Consider the following 12,586-nt stretch of genomic DNA (forward strand, 5'->3'; position numbering starts at 1 on the left):
AGCTCTCCCTCTCTATAAGTGCGATAAGCAGGTGAAAAGAAATCTCATTCCGCCCACTAGCGTGCCAGCAGAGACAGCTAAATATATTTCAGCAAACAGCCAGCACAGGGCACAATCACAGGTTCTCGCCGCTCGCGCTCTGGCAACTTCACAATTACTGTTGTGTCGACATGCACACACACACACACACACACACACACACACACACACACACACACACACACACACACACACACACACACACAAACAATTCCATCCCAGTGATTTTTGGGAAGCAACAAGACACAAACACAACTGTCACGTTGGATGTGAAGCTACACCCAGCACCGGGTTAGCTTAGAACTGAGGCTAAACTCAGGCAAAACCATGTGGGTGTTGTGTGTTACTGTAGCTGCAGAGGTTGCGGCGGCCGCACCACTGACCTGCTGACTGGTGAGTGAACCACATGGGCCAGAGACTTGAGGACACCTGCTGTTTCCTGCAACAGAGAGACGGATGACGGTCTGGCTCGCAGTCGATGGTGTACAACAGCAGTATCAATCGTCATCATCCTTCAGTGCACGTTCATTTGTTTGGAGATTAAAAACAGGAAATGGAGGAAAGGCTCCATGTCACGGGTTGCCAGCACTACACAACGCCTGCCTCACTCATGAGCCACGTGGTGGAGCAGCCGCACGCCACAAGGAAGCAGCTAGCTGGGCTCTGTTGCGCCGGCCGACACACCTGATGCTAACAAATCAACAAGCTACATCTCCTTTGCTACACATTTAAGAGGTTAACATGGGACAAAGTCATTTTTGCGTTTTGCAGGGGTTCATCTCATCGAGCTAAAATAACTCAAGCTTCATTCACGGGACACGAGGAAGCGCAGTGTCAGTGAGAACTTCTTGTCAGGAAGGGAACGATTACCTGAATGTGGACCCGGAATATGAACATAGAAGCATCAGAACTGATCCTGGATCAGATGATCCTCTGACACACAGATCCAGAACACGATCCGCACCATCAACAGGAGCTTAACACTCACCTCTAATGAGTTTCATCAAATATGCTCGCACTTTTCAGACATTGACCTCTTCATTGATTGAAAGGAAGAATGTGATCCGGGTGATTCCACTGATCCAGAATGTGATCCGGACGAATCCACTGATCCATGATATGATCCGGGCGATTCCACTGATCCATGATATGATCCGGGCGATTCCACTGATCCAGAATGTGATCCGGACGAATCCACTGATCCATGATATGATCCGGGCGATTCCACTGATCCATGATATGATCCGGGCGATTCCACTGATCCAGAATGTGATCCGGGCGATTCCACTGATCCAGAATGTGATCCGGGCGATTCCACTGATCCATGATATGATCCGGGCGATTCCACTGATCCATGATATGATCCGGGCGATTCCACTGATCCAGAATGTGATCCGGGCGATTCCACTGATCCATGATATGATCCGGGCGATTCCACTGATCCAGAATGTGATCCGGGCGATTCCACTGATCCATGATATGATCCGGGCGATTCCACTGATCCATGATATGATCCGGGCGATTCCACTGATCCATGATATGATCCGGGCGATTCCACTTAGGGCTGAACGATTTTAGGAAAAGATCTGATCACGATTTTTCTGGCAGAAATTGCGATTTTAATTTGATTTACGATTTTCTTGAAATCTGGCTTTCGTGCAATGTCCACTCAGTGAACAGTAACATTTACAAACATGACAGGAAATGACAGCGATATTTGCTCTCCTGAAATCTTCCCTTCGTAACTCTTTACAGATTTTTTTGTCAAGAAAACCAGCATGTCAACCTTTGATGGTTTCAGACATGAGCGCCGACATGTGGCAACATCGCCACGTCTCTCTGCCAATCTCACGGCAGTTTCAGCAGTTGACTTTTTCGTCATGCACTCCTCATGCGAAGGCCGGTGGTGATTTTTCAAGCGTTGGTATAAGTTGGTTGTGTTTCCGCCTGATGTTGCAACTTTAGTGCTACAGGCAGTTCCTGTTTCTGGTGCAGGTCTGCTGCCTCATACCTGAAATCCTCCTCCTTTTCTTAGAGATGAAACCCTCCGGCTCCACTCCTGCTCCAGTCCTCAACACGAGGAGCAGGTTAATGCTGATTGGTTAGCTTGACCTGTCCACGAGCAGCATGCCGCCTCTGATTGGTGAGCTTGACGGGATGGTAGAGAGACGGCGAGTATGAGTAAAACAGCGGGCACAACAGATCCTGGGTCAGTCAGGAGCGTTGCTAAAAACCAAGGCTTTGACGATCACATGATCGCGTTTTCTAAAATCGCGATTTCGATCAGGAAACGATAAATCGTTGAGCCCTGATTCCACTGATCCAGAGTTTGATTCGGACGATTCCACTGAAATGTTCTTTCAAATTCAACGCTGAAGAACCCCCAGCAGCCGTAACCTCCTGCCAGCAGCCTGGAACAGTCTTCAGCCTCCCCCGAGCTCCTCCTCCTATTAGCCACCTCCCCACCAAACTTCATTATCATCGCTCCGTTTTGGAGAAATCCAGCACGCAAACAATCGCGTGCCGCTGATCTCGTTACCTGGTGGAGGTCGTGACTTTGTGAAATCCTCCTGTTTGCTCTTGCCTCATATGTCTGGGGGTTTAATGTGAAGTCATGGTTAAATCCAACAACGCGCACCTCAATCAGATTTACTGTCTGAATCCATTTGATTGCTTGTTATCAGGACGCCCACGGACGTCCTGCCCAGCCCGCCTCTGTTTTCTCTCTGCGGTCCTGTTTAGTGAGCCGTTTAGGCAGACGAGGATCATCTGGTGTAAATGTGTCTCATCCATAGACAATCCAATCACAGGCTGCTGTCTGTGACAACTGCAAATTACAGAAGGCGCAGCCCGCCTTTATAAAGCGAAGCTAACACTTATCCAGCCGTGGTGTTTCCACCCCGGTTGCCAATTGTGCGAGGCTTCATTTATTAAATTTAGGCAGGAGTGGTTGTGAGCCGCTGCATCACTGCTGGCGGAGTGAGAGAAAATCCGTTGAGTGACACCCAAGATGATGAGAGGAAGGAAGAATGTGGGACATGAGGGATGAGAGTGACAGAGACTACAGGAGGAGGGGAACCAGGAAGTTTCCACACACCATCTGTGCATCAAAGGTGTGGCTACGTGGCGTTCGCGGCGCTCGTCTGTCTCAGTGTTTTTGAGCAGCAACTCGCTTGAATATAGATGGTCTCATTTTCCCTCCCCTGTCTTCTGAGAGAACCCATTCTTCTTATTTCAGCTTTAATCTAACAGTATGTGCACATGAGTGAACAAGTGGGCTGTGCTCTTGCACCATGTTAACCCTGCTGTGCGCGCGCGCGCACACACACACACACACACACACACACACACACACACACACAAATCTGCTTCTCAGCAAAGATGTATAATTATCTGCTGCATGTATGAGGGAAGCTCAACGCCATCCAATGAGATTAGAACTTTTTCCTGGCTTTTAAGTTTTCCCCTGGCACTCATCAACACGTTCACAGAAGACTCCTTTGCTTCTTACATGCCAGAACAGCCAATTACATGACATTAAATTCCTAGTCGAAGCGCTTGAAAGCTCTCTGTGCTTGCAAGAAAATTCTCTTGGCAAAATGTTTCTTTATGATGTATCACAGCAATACATGAAAAGGCAGCTAAATTGAGCCTCACAACACAGCTAAGCATCAACATCGGGGGATTAAAATAAAAAAAAAAAACAGTAATTAGTTGTGATGCACCTTCCGCTCCCCAAAAGTTTCATCACATCACTTCAACCTCACACTCACTCGTTTCTAGGCTATAGACTTCAAATCAAATCGGGGGAAAGCCTGTGAGACCTCCAGAGGGAAGTCAGTTTTATTGAGAGCGTTTGATTGGTCCTGGTCTCGCTTGGTTTGCCCCTCTGAAAATAACAGACATAAATTCCAGCGTGGCGGCGCTCCAACCAGACACCTCCACACGTCTGGGCAGCGAGCAGCCGCTATTAGGAGAACAGCCCCAAGGGGCTTGTGTCTCCTCTGTCTCTAGGCTTCTTTTTTTGCAGCCATTTTCCCAGTGCTTCTGCTGTTAAAGCAGCCCATCAGCAGGCTCGCTGGTGCATAATTGGTGCCATTAGCACGACGCACCTCACACTCTCAGACGCCGCCGCCGCTGCCGTACAATAGCAGCTATAGTGAGCACCCTGCACTCTATCCCTCTCTCACTCTGTTTATCCCACCAACTGTTTCACACTCACAGGGCTCGCAGCCATCACATTTGTGGGAGTAATGGGCCTCGCAAATTACAGCAGATCAGGCCTCAGCAGGCTCAGCCGGCAGCCACCGGGGAGCGCCGAGCAGACGAGCTGATTCCATAGAACATGGCCTCCTGATCAGCAAGAAACAGGTGACCTGGCAGGGAGCTAAGGCGGGTTGGTCTGTGTGTGTGCATGTGTGTGTAGGGGGGGTGTTTGGTAGATAATCTTTAAATTGTGAGTCTAGTCACAAATTGTCCACACACACAATTGTCTGGAGATCTAATTGATTCTTCAATGATTAGTCCTGCTCCTCATGCTTAAACGCACATGCAGCATTGTCTCACTCACACACACACACACACACACACACACACACACCTGATATGATGACATCAGATCAGTGCTCAGCTCTTCCAGGAACAGCTGAACTCCGTCGCTCTCGTTGCACCAGAAAAGTTTTTGGTTGGTTTTGTTTTTTTCCAATTTTGCTGTTGGACTTGTTCCCGTGAAGGTTGCACTCCACCAGGCTGCCCTTTGTCACCGGTTCTGTTCATAACCTTTTATGGATAGAATTTCTAGGCGCAGCCGGGTGGTGGAGGGGTCGAGTTCGTTGGCGGGAGGGTGTCGTCTCTGCTCTTTGCGGATGACGTGGTCCTCTTAGCTCCAGCAGGCCACGACCTCCAGCTCTTGCTGGGACAGTTTGCAGCTGAATGTGAAGCAGCTGGGATGAGAATCAGCACCTCCAAGTCTGAGGCCCTGGTCCTCAGCTGGAAAAGGGTGGTCTGACAACTCCAGGCCGGGGGGGGGGGGGGGGGGGGGGGGGTCCTGCCTCAGGTGGAGGAGTTTAAGTATCTCAGGGTCTTGTTCATGAGTGAGGGTAGGATGGAGCAGGAGATTGACAGGTGGGTTGGAGCGGCATCATCAGTGATGCAGGTGCTAAACCAGTCTGTTGTGGTGAAGAGGGAGCTTAGCCAGAAGGTGAAGCTCTCAGTTTACCTGTCAATCTACGTTCCAACCCTCACCTGTGGTCATGAGCTCTGGGTAATGACTGAAAGAACAAGATCCTGAATACAAGCGGCCAAAATGAGTTTCCTCCTCAGGGAGGCTGGGCTCTCCCTTAGAGACAGGGTGAGAAGCTCTGTCCTTCAGGAGGGACTCAGAGTAGAGCTGCTGCTCCTCCAGGTAGAGGAGTCAGTGGAGGTGGTTCAGGCATCTGGTGAGGAGGCCTCCCTCAGGAGGTGTTCCAGGCATGTCCGACCGGGAGGAGGCCCCAAGACCGACCCAGGACACGCTGGAGGGATTATATCTCTGGGCTGGCCTGGGAACGCCCCAGGATTCCCCCTGAAGAGCTGGTGGACGTGGCTGGGAGAGGACAGTCTGGGCTTCCTTGCTGAGGCTGCTGCCCCCACGACCCGGACCGACTGGATAAGAGGAGGAGGACTTTCGTTGTTGTTGTTGTTGGTATTTGATAAAGATAGTGCCATCAATTCAAGCTAAACATTTGTCACTGGCTCTTTCTGGATTCTGGACTCATCAATAAGTGATGTACTCGTGAGACCAGATACCTGCTTCCAAGTACTTGAAACGAAAACTACAGTTTTGGGTGAAGTTGGTGATGCAAAAGTATACATATTGTTTAGAACAGAGTATCTTTATCCAAGCAAACTGCCATTAGTTAGCTTGTTGAATTCTTTCTGTAGAATATCAAACAGTTCGGTTAATGAATAGAATTTTTAACAGCCCCCCCCCCCCCCACACACACACACACACACACACAGACAGACGGTCTTGAGATGCTTCAACAACAGAGCTGATCCACTGACAGTGTCTGACTGTAACGAGCCGTCTGCTGGATCTTGCTGCTCTCTGAGGCGTGCTGATCACCCCCCTATATGTGACCAAGCTCTTTCTTAATTACACCTGAGAACCCCGAGCAGCTGTTTCACTCCCACATCTGTCTCCATCAATCTAGGCAGTGAAGGAGCATGTGTGTAAACCTGCAAATACACAGAACCACACACACACACACACACACACACACACACACACACACACCTAATTCCCTCACATGCTGAAAATCCAAGAATATGAATCAAGTTGTCAGCTCCACTTTGACACGAGTCTGAGCCCAGATCCTCCACCACAGCATTGTGATGAATTCACAGCTCCACTTTCTAAATGTGACACTTCCTATAAAGTTGGTCAATTCGGTATTTCATGTATTTTTAACACTTTGGATGCATTTTTAACAGATGTGCTTCATCCCAGGGACAGTATTAGCTGCTGGCACTGAAAGCCAAACGTGTCTGTGGTTTTGTGTTCTACCAGGTGAACAAATATCTCCCCAGCAGTTTATTTTTCTTGTTTGGATGTATTGGCTCTGCTGTGGAACATAAATATTTATAAGGGCTCAAAAAGGTGTGGGAGTAATCGAAGCTGGCAGCTGAAAATGTGTCTGAAGCACAACGTCTTTAGTTCGTCTCGCAAGACGGGAAAACCGGAATCAGAGAAAAACACACCAGTAATGGCGCGGCCAAACTCCACAGCCGCGCTCTCGTCCAGGCTCAGATATTTAACAGAATGAACATGAAGCAAATGAGGAGTTGAAAGTCTCTGGAGACACCACCACCACCACCAGGGGGTACTGGTACCACCAGTCCAGGTGGAACCTCGCCACGGTGTCTCAGGGTGGCGTTTGACCTCACAGGAGCTTTTCACCGCCGTTTCAGGAGGCGCTGATGTAGTTGAATTATGCTGCCGCTTCAGAGAGTCCCTGTTTAGTCAATTTAATTGATAATGGAGGCAGCGCTGGCGTTTGAGTGTGTGCAGACGCCAACAGTAATTAAGCAGGCTAAAGTTGAGTCTTGTTTCCTTTGTTGTGTATCAAAGCGTGTTTAACGTTTTGGGGAAGACAGTTGTTTGCTCATTACAGAGTCAGATGACAAGATTAATACCACGGTCACGTCCGAGTGTCTGGGGTTAATACGCAGTTACACACAGGAAGGAAATAAATCGGCTTATTGGTGCCTGCAAAGCTCAGCACAAAAACCACATGGAAAAAATGACGAGCGGAGCGAAGCGGCCGCTGGCACGGACTCATATCAAACACACGGATGAAAGCGGTATCGATTTTCTACATCTTGCCAAGAAAGTGAATAATCATAGTTGCAAAACTGTTCCTTTGATGGTTTTGTTGAGATTGCGAGGCGGAACATCTCAGCCTCGTTCTCCTGCGGCGTTACGGCCTTCCTGGCGGCGGGCGCGCGGTTCGATGTTAAACACGTTCTGAAAAGCCTTTTATAAACTCCTCGTCCACTTAACAACACAGGCAAGATTCATTACTGCTCGCTCAACAAATGAAACTGTATGGTGATAAAGGGTAAAACACTATAACTGCAAACCAGATTTACTGGCCAGTTTAACAACCTGCAGCTATAAATGTGACAGACAGCAGCAGGGAGAAACACCGGGGCTTGCTGGTGTGGTGCAGTGGCTAAAAGCGGGGTATGTTTCTTTTCCAAGCATCCATGATACAACTGTACTTGAGCTGGAGCCTGGCGGGAGCAGTGGCACATGCATTATTGATGCAGGTGGTAAAACACTGTCCGGCAGTCAGCTGCTATCACTGCCAGCCCGACGGAGAGCCTCATGGCGGAGGAGCTGGAAGTCCCTCCGACCGCTGCGACTGCGACTTAGTTGTCAACACAGAATGAATTATAAAAGCAGTGTTGATCTCTGGTGCCAGGACGGCACAGCACGACTTCAGCCGTGTTCTCAGGACCCAACCATCACATTCAGACTACACCACTGCTGGGATGCTGGTCTAGGAGCATTTTTTTCACGTGTGTGCGCTTGTTACAACAGAGACAGTAACGTGCAAATTTCATTGCTTGTCATCATGTCATAGAATTCAGAATAGCCACAAGTGTCAGCTGGTTGATGGAGCGCCACCATCACCGTTCACTTACCGTTTCACAAAGATCACCTGCAACACTGGATCTGTCGTGATGTTCAGCTGCATCGACTCAGTAGGTGGAGCGCCTAAGGTGGCGTTCCGGTCAGAGATCAGACGCCGCACCCACAGAGATGAAACAAATATCGAAGCATGCAAGTGTCCATAATAGAATAACACAGCAGTCTTAGAAACACTGAAGTCGCTGCAGTTTATATGAAAACGTGTTCCCTTGATTGTCTTGATTTGTACATTTCACACAGTGAAAGAACATTAAAGGTTTACATGGAGCATTCATGATAAAATACCTTACAGTGTGCGCAGGTGCATATCATCAAAAAATTAAGTTACCTTTTTTGACATACCAAGTGAGGTTTTCATGAAAAAATATAAATTCTACTATGTTTTTTCTGAATCAATGTGATAAGTTAGAAGCTGGGGTCAAGCAAATTGTTCGCGGAAATAATTTTATCGTGTGACTTCTACCTTAGAAACGTAACCTCCAACACTCTTGACCCTCCCGGTTTTAATGCAAACCCTGATGTGTAACTACGGCGACTACATGGTCACGACCAAACATGTCACTAATCAGTATTAATGTGTCAGCGATAGATGTGTCAAATGAAAGGTGTCATTATGAGAGACAAACGCACAGATGAGCCAACACGTCCATTCACCAAGGTGCTGTAGCATCTCACAATGTTCAGCTGCTGTCAGAGAGGGTAAAGAATGAGGCTAACAAGATGCTAACGTTATGGAGCGACGCCAGACCAAAAATGTATGTTGAAGTATCTTCAAATGAAAAATAACATTTAGAAATGTGAATGATTAGAATGTAGTAGACAATGTCAGAAAGTATTTGTAATTAACCTAGATGTTATTACTTTTATTGTTCAAGGAACAGCTAGCTATGGCAAACAGGCTTCAATCCGTAGTTAGCCGATGTGCTAACATTGTTATTCGCTTGCTGATATCCTGGGATGGCAAGATGAACCGTGTACTAAAACTAACAGAGATGTTTCCCAATGGTACCTGAACTACTGAGTTTATTACGTTCTCATTGTCAAACACAACGGTGCCAGGATGCTCCTGTCGCCCTGAAATATATAGAAATGTCTCATATTTGCAAAATGCGCCACACTCTGTTCTGTGTTTTTTAGGACAGTGTCAGAGGTGATTTATCTGAGAAGGACATCTTGCCGCTCTCTCTCCTCGGTAGAGACACATTTCAAAAATGAAAATTTATACCAGCTTGACGGTTTGCCAGTCGCAAAAAAGGTTAGCAGTTATGCAGTCGACTAAAACATCAGTCTTATCAAACTCGTCAGAGGAGTTGACAGCTGCAAGTGGTCTAAAAATCATTTAGTACAGCAAATACCAAATACATACATGTTTAAAGGTGATCCTAAAACTCAGTGAATAGGATCATTGTTGTTTTTGTGCGCAGCACAGTTACGTTGCTCGTTTGGTTTGTTGGTGTAGTTTTTGGCTGCAGCACCCAGCTTGCATGGCACCAAACCGCCTGCTGACAGGAGAGCAGCCTGACTGGTTCTGAGTCATTTGTGTTGGCCAGGTTTCAAGACATTATCTCTCAACACGGCTTTGGGCACAGGAACACACGTGAAGCACGTCAAACTGAAGAGAACTTTCCTCTACAATAACTTTGCATGTCATGATGTGTTTTCAGTCACGGGTGGAAATTTTTGTTTTGAAATTTTAATTTCAAATGTCGTTGTTCAGTTGCCATAGTGACGGTCAGCTTTGGTCGAAAGCAATTTAACCCCAGTGCCTAGAAAGATAAGGCTCCACACACTAGATAAGCATGAAAGTGAAAGCATGACCATTTTTCAAACGCCAACTGCTGAGAGATGATTCATACGCTTCATAGCACAGTTGATGTCATTGTTATAAAAAGCCTTGCAGGTATTTTGAGCGAGCTAAGCACCAAATTCAGCATTGTGAGTTAATCCCTCAGTACAGCCGGGGTCAACGTTCAATGCCGTGTCATTTTTATTTATTCTGGACCGCAGGGCTACTTCTCTCGACTTCGGCGGGGTTTTTGCCCTCTTCTTTACTGCAATCACTGCAACAGTCAATCCAACCACCGCCAGCACAGCCAGGCCTGCAGCTGCCGCATACGCAGCCTTGTTGGACTCCTTCTGGGTCAAAAGCAAGTTATTCTCCTGCTTAAAGATGCACTGGGATGTTTTATACCAGTACTGGTCCTCATTATCTTCATACTCATACTCTTCATTGTCTTCCACATCGTAGTCGCCTTCGTAATCATAATCACCCTCCACAAACCCAGTTTGGCTTAAGACGACACACCAGTAAAGCCCTCCATCTTTCATCTGAGAGCCGGAGAGCCTCAGAGAGGTTCCGGTCTCGGACAGAGTCAGCCTGCCCCTCAGATCCTCCGGGACGGGCCCCGTCCTGTCACTTGAGTCATGTAGTAGGTGGTAGCTCCCGGCTGCTTCTTGGCGGTACCACTGCACACTATGGAACTCATCTTGGCCGACGTCACACTCCAGCGACAGGTTCACACCCTCGGAGACAACACTTTCTTTGGGTGGCTTTCGTGGGCAGAGGAAAAGTGAGTACTGCACCTCTCGTGAAGGAGTGATGCATGAATATTCCCCAATATGTTCATCAGAAAAAGCAGGAACTACCAGTGAGAAGTCTTCTGACTCCTCACCCACTGTTATGTACATCTGCTGGCTCCTCACGCTGCTCCTGTTCAGACTCCCCAGAGGGGTGTCCCACTGCTGGTTATCACCTTCCAAGGGGCAACTCAGAACCAATGTGTCTCCTTGTGAGGCAAAAACGTCCCTGCTCTCACTGAGGACAGCTTGGTGCATTTTTTGGAAACTGAGACACTTGTTTCCTCTCATCACCAGACAGTAAAAGTTCTGGTTATTCTTCAACAAACTGTAGTCCAGGAGGAGCCGAGTCCCATTGTTTCTGACGGCCACGGCTCCCTGCGCCTTGTCAACCAGGGGCTCCAGTGACAAACTGCTGTCCAGGAGGAGCTTGAGCCTTTGGGACGGGTGCATTTCATGGTACCAGCGCACAGATGTTCCCTCCAGAGCTAAAGAACTGCTGTTGCACCGCAGCTCAGCCGCCCTGTATTCCTCCCTCGCAACGACCTCCTCAGACTCGCTCTGCTCATCACACACAAGGAGCTGCTGGGTGAGGTGGTTGACGAGTGTGTGGTTCTTCCAGCACTCCCTCCTGTAAATCCCCGCTTCCAAGTGTGTTAGCTGATGGATCTGCAGCCCGAGGAGGTGATTTTGTTTGTTGATGTGGATGCGACCCTGGAGGTCGGCGGGGGGTGTGATGGCGTTGCTGTCGTCTGAAGAGTTGCCAAGCAGCTGGTCTCCCTCCGGGGTGCATCTATAAACTACAATGTAATCCACTCCGAAACAGTAGCCCATCTCGATGACGCTGCCCTCCTCTCTGATCACAGGCTCTGCCTCCTCGCTGCACGCCTGCTGGACGAGGAGGAAGAGGAGAAACTCTAGCAGTCTGGAGGAGGTCATGTTGTCCCAGGTCACGAGTTAGTGGCACTCTGGACGTGAGGCTGCAGAGAGCCAACTGTCAAGCATCCACCTTGATGTGTCACCGTAGACCCGCCCCCAGCCAAAGTCTCAGTTTCCTCCTCTACCACATTCTTCCACACACCTACATAAACACACTGTCAGCCACGGTGACAGAAACGCACTTGCACGCAAAAACACATCCACTTTGGCACGCAGGGAAAACACACACACACACACACACACACACACACAAACACACACACGCAAGCTAGTGAGTGACATCAGTGGGCAGAAAGTTCTCAAAGTTATTAAAGCCATTTATTCAGTTGTGACAAAGGAGCAACACAAAAGACGGAACATTGCAATTACGATGGTGGTTGTACGCTGACAGCATAGTAGCTGGGCAGGTTTGCAGGCAGCAATGGGTGTGGTCAGCCTCCGCCCAGGCTGCTGCAGCCTGGGCGTGGGTGTGCCAGCATGGCTGCAGCTGAACCCGGTGCATGCGGGACACGTGATGCACCTCTCAGTCAGGGGACGCTCTAACCTCAGCCACATCTCACTGGAGTACGTGCTTTTTATTTTTGACAGAGAACGTCATTTTTTTTGTTTTAACCTGTCCTGTTCAGCAGCATCCATGTTCCTGCTGCCTTGTTGTACTGAAGCAGTTTTCCTCTGCAGAGGAGGAACCTGATAAACTCCTCCTGTCGCCATTTATGTTTAACTTGATTAGGAATGGTGTTGGTTCATTGATGAAGCTACCGGACTGAGGACAGGAGAGAGAACAGGGACAGGACAGGGAAGACGGGGGGGGGGGGGGGGGGGGCAAAAACAACA

This window comes from Aulostomus chinensis, chromosome 7, assembly GCF_037954235.1.
Source record: "Aulostomus chinensis isolate RoL2024-O1b breed Wild chromosome 7, RoL_Achi_v1.0, whole genome shotgun sequence".
NCBI lineage: Eukaryota > Metazoa > Chordata > Actinopteri > Syngnathiformes > Aulostomidae > Aulostomus > Aulostomus chinensis.